Below are 9,826 nucleotides of genomic sequence, written 5' to 3'. Positions count from 1 at the left end.
GGGGCAGTGGTGGGGTCTTTTGACCTTGTCTCTGGACTCCCAGAAGCCAGAAGGCAGAGGAGTTTTGGAGCTGGGGTTGCTGAGTCAGCATGCCATCTCATGAGGCCACGGGGATCCTTCCTGTGGCAAGCTGGGTGGCATCAGGCCCCTACCTGCCCCCCCTCCATAAAGCGGGTCATGGAATCCTGATCTCAAAGGCTCTGCAGCGAGGGTCTGAGATAAAAGACCAGGAACCATCGAGTTCCCCTTCTCGGCCCTCAGTGGGGCTTTAATGGAGGGGCCAGCAGCAGAGTTAGGCTGCCCGACCCTTGAGCCCAGAGGCCACAGTGTGGCAGGGGACCCAGGCCAGGAAGGAGGGGAGGAAAGGAGAAGTGAGAGGCAGGTGGGTGGCGGGGGGAGGTGAGGGCCCAGGGGACGCGGCGAAGCGGGGAGGGGTCGCTGCGCCTGGGCCCGGCAGCAAATCAGGCCAGCAGCCCGGCCTCACGCAACCGAGGCGGTGGTTTCATCACCTGTTCCCCAAGCACCTCGTTACGGGCAACAGGAAGAGCCCCTTGGAAAGTCGGGACCCCCCCTCCCCTCTCTTGAGGGCTCCGGAGGCTCTGACCCCAGCTGCTGGAGACCCTCCCCCACCCCAGCCGGGGCCCTGGGCCGCCTCCTCCCCTGGGAGCCTGGGGAGATGGAGGCCCAGCTTGGGGGGGGCACTGTGGGTGACCTAGGGGCTGGCTAGCCCACAGTGGCCCCTCTCCTGCCCTTGGGAGAAGGCGGGCTCTGGCAGTGACTCCTGTGTGGCCAAGCTTCTCCAGGCCAGTTTCCTACCCCAGAAGATGCGGAGAGCCAGGGACACCTCCCTGAGATGGGGGGCTCTCTGAAGTAGGTGTGGTTGAGATGCTGTATCCCTCTTTCTCTATGCAGGCAGCAGAACCCCTTAGGGTCTTCTCCCCTCAGCCCAGGGGTGCCCAGGTCAGACTGAGGGCACCAGGTGGACCCAGGAAGGGTGCTGGGGACAGGCGGCTCAGGGAGAAAGCCCTTCCTCACATGTACAGATGGGGGGTTTGGGAGATTCCCCTCGTAGGGAGACTCCCCCCAAACATATGAACCATCCTGAACACATGCAGTCCACAGGTCTTGTAGACCCCTCCCAAACCCACATGGCTCACCAAACACGCGTATCCCGAGACCACACACAGATGCCCGATTACACACAGACCTCTCACACACACACGGACTCCCCGACACATAACCCCCCGAATGCACACAAACCCTCATTATATGTAGACACCTGCAAGCACACCGTGACCCCAACATGTAACCTTTCTAGACACACATAGAGCTTCCTCAAACACAAGGAGACTCCCCAGACCCATGCTGGCCCCCCATTACAAGCAGGCAGCTGGACACCGGTCGGGGCTCTATCTCTGCAGTGGTATCGCCCACCCTCTGACTTCCTGAGGCAGGTTGGGAGCACTCCCCAGGGGAGAGATGCAGGCTAGGGGGTGGGGGTTCTGAGGGTGGGGTGAGGGGCCAGGAGGGCCTCAGGGATCATATGTATGGACGCCGCATGGGGACAACAGGCTACATCAGTACAGGTGGCAGAGCACTGTGGGCATCTTCGGGTAGTTATGGGGCCTGCCGGAGGGGAGGGGGCAGCTGTTGAGGGTGGGATGCGTTACCCACGTGTGGCTCTGAATCCCAGAAACCCAGAAGGTTCCAGGTGGAGAAGGCCCTTTGAGGGGGGAGGTCCCTTTGTCTATCCGCCCCTCTGACAATCATGGGGAAACTGAGGCCGAGTTGGGAACCCTCAAACCGCCCCCTCCACAGACCCCTCTGCAGGCCTGCTTCCGGGAGGGCCCAGTGTGGCTGTGTGCTGAGGGGTCTGCGGGCCTGGCTGTGGCTGGGGGCTTGGCCAGACCGGGGTTCCTGCCCTGGCTCCACTGCACAGTCGCTGCTTGACATGCTCCGAGCCTGTTTCCCCATCTATGCAGCGGGCCCTGGCGCCCGCTCACCTGTGCCCCCACTTTAGGAGGGCCTCATCTAACAGCAGACTCGCTCACCGTCTGCCCCATTCCTGGCACCTGAGACACCAGCCCCAGACAGACCTGCCTCTCCTCCATCACCAGGTCTTCGCCCTGCCGTACCCTCTGTCCCGGACGCCCTTCTCAGACTCACCCAGATTCGAAAAGCTGCTACGTGTCCTTCAGGGCTGGGCAGAAACCTGTCTAGGAGTGCTAATCTCCCCAGAGCAGACTTCTCTTTCCCTGAGTAGCTTAGTCCTACCGGGTATGTTCGGTGCTTCTTTGTTAGTTTCTCTGATGATCGTGTGTGTGTCAGTTGCTCAGTCGTGTCCGACTCTTTGTGACCCCATGGACTGCAGCCCACCAGGCTCCTCTGTCTGTGGAATTCTCCAGGCAGGAATACTGGAGTGGGTAGCCATGCCCTTCTCCAGGGGATCTTCCTGACGCAGCGATCGAGCCCGGGTCTCCTGCACTGCAGGCAGACTCTTTACCATCTGAGCCCAGGGAAGCCTCTCTGATGGTCATACTGCGACCCTGAGAGGTCCATTCTGTGAGGGCAGAGATGGGGCCTTCCCAGTGCCCAGCACAGAGTAGGTCTGCATCACCCTTCCTTGAACGAGCCAACCAACAACTGCTTAACAAATGGAAGAGACATCGGCAATGGGTTCCGTTTTCTTTTAAAGACCTCGTGGCTCACAAAACAAACTCGAGGCCCCATCTGGCCCACAGGCTGCCAGTGTGAGAGGCCCCCCAACATCCTCACGCTGAACAGCCCCCAGCACAACGGCCCGCTGCACGGAGCTCATGCCTCTCTCAGTCCCAGGTCCCTGTGCCCACCTCGGAAGGAAACTACGTCCTGAAGTCACGAGGGCCTGGCTGCCCTGTCCACTGCAGGTCCTGCCAGGAAGGCTGGTTTTTGTCACAGCCACTGCAAAATCGACTCATTGCCCCACTCATCTCCCGTGGGGCTTAGGACCTATACCCCTGGGGCTGGGAGAGACCGTACATTCAACACCCAACCCTGCTATCTCACACAAGTCAGGGCCCTTGCCCAGTCCAAGGCCCCCAACCATGTCCCCTAAGCTGCAATGGCAGCTACAGGAACAGCCCAAGGTTTCTCTCTCTTTGTTCCAGAGAAAGATGTCCCCATAGGGCCCCAGAAATTCATCCCCAGAGGCCTGGGCCTCCCTGCTTGGGAAATTAACACATCTGTCAGAGCTGGGCAGAAGGGACTTAGCCCACAGCCCAGCAGAGCAGAGATGCAGCCAGTGGGAAACCCACTGGAGCCCCTGGGGCATCCCTGGTCCCCACTTTCTTCCCCCAGAAATGTCTATGGCTCACCAAGGTGTCGGGGATACAAGGGCAGGGAGGAGCCAGACGCAGCCTGACCTTCTGCATTGCCCAGTCTGGTGAGAGAGACGACAGACACATCACAGTGTCAGGGACAGAATAACGATGGAATTCTACAGGGGGAGGCAGAGGGGGAGGTGGTGCGGACCAAGTTGCTTTGAACAGAGGGGCTAGAAAAGGCCTTCTGGAAAGGGAACCACAAGGAGGAGAGTACACCAACCCTGCAAGGATGTGGAGAATGGCAGGTGCAAAGGCCCGGAGGTGGGCATGTGCTAGGTGGGTTCCAGGTATGGTGGAGGTTGGCATTGCTGAGAATGGGTGAGCAACGGGCAGCCAGAAGCAGAGGGGAGCAGGGAGGCCACAGAGGACTTGGGAATCAGGGTGAGAGAGGGGACTGCAGAGCAACTGAGTCCTGGAGGGTGCATGAGTTGGGGCGGGGGGGGCAGAGGCCGCGGTATGATTCTGGATTTGCAGCAGCCCCCGCGGTTGCTGTGAGGAGGAGCCCTTTAGGTGCAGGGCAGCGTCCAGCAGGAGATGAGGCTCTGGTTGTGGAAACGGGACAGAGGCAGGCCTGTGTCGCAGCAGTGACTTGTTGCGACAGCTGGCCTGCACTGTTCCCTTCTGCAGACCCCAGCTCAACCAGACCCCCAGCTCAACCTCTAGTGAGCACGAACCTGGAGGGGGTCAGACAGGGAAACTGACAGGCCTGAGGCCTGCTCGGCCCCTGGTGCAGGGTGGGGTGAGATGGGCCTGGATGGGGCTCACAGCACTCCACTCGGTCATGGTTCGGATGGCGCCTCCTGTTTCTGGGTGCCTGCTGTCTGCCCGGGGCCCACACTCCACCTCATTTACACACAGGACCAGCCTGACTCAGATAGCCCAGTGAAGCGGAGGTGGCTGCCCTGTTTTACACAGCAGGAAGTGGGCTCCTTCCCAGGGCCACACAGTGGGACCCCAGATCCTCATTCGAGTGTGGGTTTGTATCCCATAGCTGTCCAGCTGCACCCCAAACCCAGCCCCCCTCAGCCGCCCGACCCAGTCCGAGAAGTGCGCCTGGGTACTAGTGGGGTCTGAGACACTCCTTTCTGGACTACCTGGGGCCAACGGGCAGTCTCACAAGGTCCCCAAGTTGCAGGCACAGGGAAGCCCTTTGGGCGTGCTGAGAAATGGGATCCAATCCTTGTGTTCACCTGACTCGGATTCATGAGCCTGGGCTGGGGTGACCTCTCCTACCCCAAATGGGATCCCAGGCGTGTGATAAATCCTCTCCAAAAAAATGACATCTGTCTGCAAGTGCCTATGCCTCAAATCTTCCGGAAGGTCAAATCCCCAACATGTCTACACTCATTGCATCTGAGTTGGGGTGACAAATGACCTTAATTCCCTCTCTCCTCTAATTTGCATTTTCCAGATGTCTGCCTGGTTGGGTAATGATTTAATGAAATCAATCATTACTTGGAGATGGGAAGTAAGACGAGCTCAGACGTCTCAGGTCACAAGGGCATCCAGAGAGCTCAGAAAAGGGCAGTGATCTGTCTGAGGTCACACAGAGAGGGACAAGAGGAAGCTGGGGCCAGCCTGTCACTTCGGGCTTTTGTTCTCCTAGGGTCCGAGGGGCAGCCTGGAGCCCATCCTTTCTCTGAGGGGCCTGGGTGTTTTCACCTGGCCTCAGTCTTCACTCCTGCAGTGGCAGCTTCAGACTAGTGAGTTTCCAGCTGTCACAGGTGAGACCCCAGGACCCTCAATGTCCCCAGATTCCATTCACTGGAAGCCAAGATTCACTTCTGGACTTAGGTGAAGGAAGGCAGGTATGGGGACAGGAGGGAGGAAGGCTTTATCCCAAAGCTCCGTTGACTTTTGGACTCAAACCCCACACACTTGTCTTTCTAAGTCTAAATACTTTTTGAACCCCATTTCCTTTACCCCAAGAGTCTGCAAGTGCTCAACCCTGGACGCCAAAGGTCCAGAGGTCCTGACCTTCCCCTGTGAGGGTTCTCAGCCAGGTCAGTCAAAAGGCCTCATCTGTGTCTGACCTCTCAGGTCTGCAGCTTGGGCACAGGGAATAGCCTGGGACTCCAGCTGGTGACGTCCATTGCCCAGGACCCTGAGAGACACAGAGGGCGGGGACCATGACCAGGAAAGTAACTCGGCCACCAGTTTGTCATAAGCTGACAACCTCGGGCGGCTGTGACTACTGTTCCTCCGATGAGACACTGGGGCGTGGGGAGGAAGTGGTCCAGGCACTTGTGGCCCCTGCTCAGGGCTCTGTGCCCACAGTCCTGCCCGCAGCCACAGAGGCACCCCGTGGGCCCAGCCGAGACCCCACAGGGCGGGGGAGGGTCACGGCGGTCACAGGCACACGTGGAAGCCATGCCACATGAAGGTGCGGGGCCGTGACACACGAGGGCACACTCACAGCAGGAAAGCAGGGGACTGTGGTTGTGCACGGGGGCCTCCAGGATGCACAAAGGGGTGTGCCCCAGGACAAGAAACCACTGGAGCTCACAGACGCACACCAGAGTCTCATGGCACCACGACTTTAGACACACAGCTCCCCAGCTGACATCAAAACCTTCAGTCACATGCCCTTTGGCCATACAACCTTTCAGCGATGACACACACTCCCTCAGACACAACTCCTGGACATGCAAACCCTGGGACACTCACCCACTTGGACACACAAACGACTCAGGAACACAACAACCCTTGAAAAGCCCCTCGAACACAGCCCTCAGATTCACACCCCTTGAACATATACACTTTGGACACACAAATCCTGGACGCATAGCCTCTCAAACTCACAATCCTAGGGCTGCAAACCTCTTAGACACAGCTCTCCCGCGTACAGCAGCACCCTCGGACCTTAAAACTCATCCCAGCCCACAGATGCCATTCAAAGGACGCTGTACAGACCTCGGCCCGACGCGAGACGCACCTGCTCCACCTGGACCCTCCTGTACTGACCGGGCGCCAGCGGCTCAGAACTCGGACCGAGCGCCGGGCGGCCACAGGTGCCTTCTGAGCTGGCGGCCCCGCCCCCGCCCCGGAGCTGATTGGGCGCGACGCAAATTTGCATAGAGGGCGAGCCCGAGGGCTGCGGTGGGCGGGCACTTGGGCGTGGCCGGGTCCCGGGAGTTCCGGGATCGGGAATCCGACGCTGGAAGACCGTGAGGTGGGGAAATAGTATAATGAGGGATGGGGACCGGAAGGGGGCTGGATCAGACTTGCCAGGCATCCCCCGCTGTCAGTGGGCGACCCTAACCTTACCACTGAGCCTGACCCTAATTCGGACCCTGTCTGTAACCCCTGCTATCTCCTACCCTGGACTTACACCAACCTAAGAAATGTAACTCCGATCGGGACCCTGAGGCCCCAGACCTAGAGACCTTTTCGCAGCCAACCCTGACCCTTGCCCTCACCCAGATTCAGGGACTGCAGAAGAGGCTTCTGGGATCGCTCGTGGCCTCACCCAGCTGCGTCCCTTCTGCAGCGGCATGTGTGACCCACATGCTTCGACAGGAGGATAACAGAGCCCTCGGTAACTGGGCACCCTCCTCCTGAAGTGGTCACCTTCTGGGACTCGACCCCTCTCTGGGATCCCAGCACCACCCACGACAGGTCCCAAACCCAGAGGGGGATCAGAGCAAGATTAGGGAGTGAATCAAGGTGGAAAGGATTCCAGGATGAATATGACTTTGGACTGGGTGATCCTGGAGAAGCCCCCAGTTTGGAGAGCTTCCCCTAAAGAAGGGCATTTGTAATGGGCCTTGAAGCATGAGTAAGAGTTTGTCACTGGTGAGTTTTTCCAAGAGGAATTGCAAGGGGGTAGAGAAAGTGCAGAACATTCTTTGGTGGGGAAAGATGAAGCCTGAGCAGTGAGTGGAAGTAGATTGGGCTGGGGGCCCTTTAAAGAAGGGCGTGGAGATAGGAGGAGGGGGCCCATTTGGGGCAGAGGAAAGGGGAGAGTAGGTGAGTTGCAATGGCTGTCTGTCATTCTTCTCAGAACACAACAGATGATCAGAGCTCTGGACTCAGGAGGGAACATGTGGCCATATAGTATGTGAGGGACACTGAGGGAGGGAACAGAGGTCCTGGAAGGCTTGTGCTTCTCCCCACACAGCAGTTTCCCAATCTGCGACATGGGCAGTTTGCACCCCTAGCCGGCAAACAGATTTTTCTTTGGGAAAAAAAAAAAAAAACTAGGGTTGGTGGGGATCAGGTTTCCTGCCTCTCCCACCCCATCCTTGCTGCCCTTCAGTGCCCAACACCAGATGTTCAGGTGACCCAGACCAGGCTGGGGGCTTCTGCCTAGGCTCCAAGGCACAGAATGAGTCCTGCAGAGTGTGGAGGTGGCTAGGGAGCCCTGGGCCCCTCGAGGGCCGCTCTGTTTACCCGAGACCGCCTGCTTGCCTCTGATGCAACAGGCAGGCTCTGGTTACGTGAGGGCAGCAGCTGGAGCAGCCCTGGGGGCAGCCCGAGCTGAGCCAGCTGGGGATGCCCACCGTGGGGCACACCTCCCGCCCTCTCCCACCACTGGGGCTCCCTCCTGCATTCTCGCCCCGGCCATGTGGCCCCCTTCCACCTCTCTCCTTCCCAAACCCCCTTCCCAACCCAGTCCAGACCCTCTTCCATCATTCAGTTTCCTATAATGGCTCCTTCTTTTCGCCTTTACCCCTGTTCCTGTCCTATACGTGTGCCCATCACTGGCTGCGTTAGCTCGTGTGGGCCCACATCCTCCCGTGGGGCAATCAGGAACCTTGACCTCAGTCTTTTCTGATGAGGGGACCCTCTTAGGAGCTGGAGTAAGAGACTGGGGGTTGAAAGGGAGATTTCAGGGGAGATTGGAATAGAAAAGGCTGGAGAGGGAGATCTGGGAAGAGGCCTGGTAGATGGGGAAGGTGGATAGGGGTGGGAAGGTTAAGTAGGTGTAGAAGCTGCTCCCCCCAAGTCTCCCTTCTCCATATAGTCTCCCAGAATGTCAGCAGGGGAAGCCTTTGACAGCTCCTCCATGGTAAGGGCAGTGTGGTTCAGTGGGTAGGGCTTCAGGCTTCAAGGACCCTGGGTTCCCACCTGTTCTGACTCCCACTTGCTGTGTGACCTCAGGCCAGTCACTTCACTCCTCTGAGCCTGTTTGCTCATGGGAACAACGGGGACAATAGTGGTGCCTCCTCAGGGGTAGAAGTGTTTCAAGCTCGGTCTCCAATACCCCCTCCTCCTCCCAAAGCCTTCATTATCCCCCTTCCATCTGGTGTTCTGACACCCCCATCCCTCTTCCCACCTCAGCACTGGCCCAGAGGTTCAGAAATGCCTGTGTTCATCTCTGTCTCCTGGAGTCTGGGATCTCCTTGCGATTGGGCTGTGTGTTGTGGTAGCACAAAAGGGGTGTTTTCATGGGTTTCTTGAAAAACTGGAGAGGTTCTGAGTAGTCTAGGGGTCTGGGGACCAACCTTGGGGCAACCAGAGGCCTTGCTGAGGGATGAGGTGGGGCTGGCAACGGGATTCCCAGGAGCAGGACCCTCTGAGAGGGCAGGGCAGGAGTAAAATAAGTACCCGGACTTGGATCAGGACTCAAAACAGAAAGTCAAAATTCATGTCTGACTCCTGTCCTGACCACCGTGGACCAGCCGCAGGCAAGTCGCTGCCCTCTCGGGCCTCATTTTACTCCATCCAGAGATCTAAAAGAGGGGTCCCACACGTTACCCAAGGAGCCCTTCCAGGTTACCTCCACTCTCACGGGCACTAGGATCCCTACTTGAATGTCTCTTGGCACGAGGAGGTCGTTTCTTTTTTTCTTTTTTTAGGAGGTCGTTTCTGAGAGCAAGTCTTAGTGAGCTAGGGAATGCCCACACCCTCCACTCTGGTGAATAGATGAGGCCACTAGTGCATGGGGCCAGGTGCGAGGTCTTTCTGGGTAGTGGCCTCTCGAAGTCCTAATTCACTTTCTGGATAACTGGAGCAAGGACGCATGAGGTGAAAAAGGGCAGAGGTTCACACTGCACTCTCTAGATCTGCCAAGACTGCGGACAGTGACCGCTCAGAGGTGGAGAGCCCCGCCAAGGCTTTGCCTCTTGCGCCCCCTGGCGGTCGTCGGGGGTGGGACGTTCGCCAGGTGGTGGTTTAGTCGCTAAGTCGAATTCGACTCTAGGGACCCCATTGACTGTAGGTGGCCAGGCTCCTCTGTCCATGGGGTTCTCCAGGCAAGAATACTGGAGTGGGTTGCCATTTCCTTCTCCAGGGGATCTTCCCGACCCAGGGATCAAACCCGGGTCTCCTGCATTGCAAGCTGATACTTTACCAACTGAGCTATGGGGGAAGCCCCAGGGATATTCACCAGGAGTGAAGGGCAAATTGGCCATAGGAATGAAAGGCAAAAGTAATCACACCCCCCGGGCGCACAGGACTTGCAGTGGTGGTGGGATCTGACAACCCACAGTCTCGAACAGACCTCTTTGACAGTACTATTA

The sequence above is a fragment of the Bos javanicus genome, chromosome 7 (assembly GCF_032452875.1).
Source record: "Bos javanicus breed banteng chromosome 7, ARS-OSU_banteng_1.0, whole genome shotgun sequence".
Lineage (NCBI taxonomy): Eukaryota > Metazoa > Chordata > Mammalia > Artiodactyla > Bovidae > Bos > Bos javanicus.
Note: the sequence above shows the minus strand (reverse complement) of the source record.